The following is a 1,629-nucleotide window of genomic DNA, read 5'->3' on the forward strand; positions in this document are numbered from 1 at the left end:
GCTCCGTGTTTACAATGTTGCTGTCATCAGCAAAAAGAATTTTTGCCCATATCAAACACTGTCTGGAAATTCATTGATGTACCGAGTGATCAAAAAGTCAGTATAAATTTGAAAACTTAATAATCCACAGAATAATGTAGATAGAGAGGTAAAAATTGACACACATGCTTGGAATGACATAGGGCTTTATTAGAACCAAAAAATACAAACGTTCAAAAAATGTCCGACAGATGGTGCTTCATCTGATCAGAATAGCAATAATTAGCATAACAAAGTAAGACAAAGCACAGATGATGCTCTTTACAGGAAATGCTCAATATGTCCACCATCATTCCTCAACAATAGCTGTAGTCGAGGAATAATGTTGTGCACAGCACTGTAAAGCATGTCCGGAGTTATGGTGAGGCATTGGCGTCGGATGTTGTCTTTCAGCATCCCTAGAGATGTCGGTCGTTCAAGATACACTTGCGACTTCCAGTAACCCCAAAGCCAATAATCGCACGGACTGAGTTCTGGGGACCTGGGAGGCCAAGCAAGATGAGAGTGGGGGCTGAGCACACGATCATCACCAAACGACGCGTGCAATAGATCTTTCACGCGTCTAGCAATATGGGGTGGAGCGCCATCCTGCATAAACATCGTACGTTCCAGCAGGTGTTTATCAGCCAGGCTGGGGATGATGCGACTCTGTAACATATCAGTGTTCCTCTCACCTGTCATGGTAGCAGTTTTGCTGTCCAGCACCATCTGTCTGACATTTTGTGAACTTTGTTTGTTTTGTTTTGGTTCTAATAAAACCCTATGTCATTCCAAGCAGGTGTGTCAACTTTTACCTCTCTATCTACATTATTCTGTGGATTATTAAGTTTTCAATTCTATACTGGCGTTTTGATCACCCTGTATATCAAAAGCAATATTGGTCCCAAGATACTGCACTAAGGGACTCATATGCTAATATATCTGGGGTCTGATCATTGTTTCACTAATTGTTTTGCTTTGAAGCCTGTGTGACATCTACCCTTTGTATCCTGTTTTTCAAATATAATTGAAACTAGTCATTAGCACGTCCCCTTACTCCTAATACCCAAGATTTTTTTTTTTTTTTTTTTTTTTTTTTTTTTTTTTTTTTTTTGTACCAGAATTTTATGGGCAGCAGTACCAAAGGCATTTTATATATCTAAAAACATACCTGTGACACATTCATCCTTGTCTGGTGCATCAAGTGCTGCTTTTGTAAACTGTGCATCAAGTGCTGCTTTTGTAAACTCTGCTATGTTTGACTGTGTACTTCTAGTACAGAAACTGAACTGAGCTTCACTGAGATGGTAGGCGATCAGTCTAAATCAACCAATAGAAAATCCAGGATGGAATAATTACAATATTATGAAAAGGGCAGATTGCTATTCACCATATAGAGGTGATGACACACACGCGCACACACACACACACACACACACACACACACACAAAAACCAATGTCTACAGCCCCTGAGGCCGGACTGTGTAAAGCAATTGTGGCCGATGGGAGAATGTGTGGATGGTGGGAATGAGGAGGATGCTGAGAAGGGGAGGGGGAGGGATAGCTGGGTAGAGGTGGAGGAAGTAATAACACTGCTTGTGGGAGCATGC

The sequence above is a fragment of the Schistocerca piceifrons genome, chromosome 9 (genome assembly GCF_021461385.2).
Source record: "Schistocerca piceifrons isolate TAMUIC-IGC-003096 chromosome 9, iqSchPice1.1, whole genome shotgun sequence".
Lineage (NCBI taxonomy): Eukaryota > Metazoa > Arthropoda > Insecta > Orthoptera > Acrididae > Schistocerca > Schistocerca piceifrons.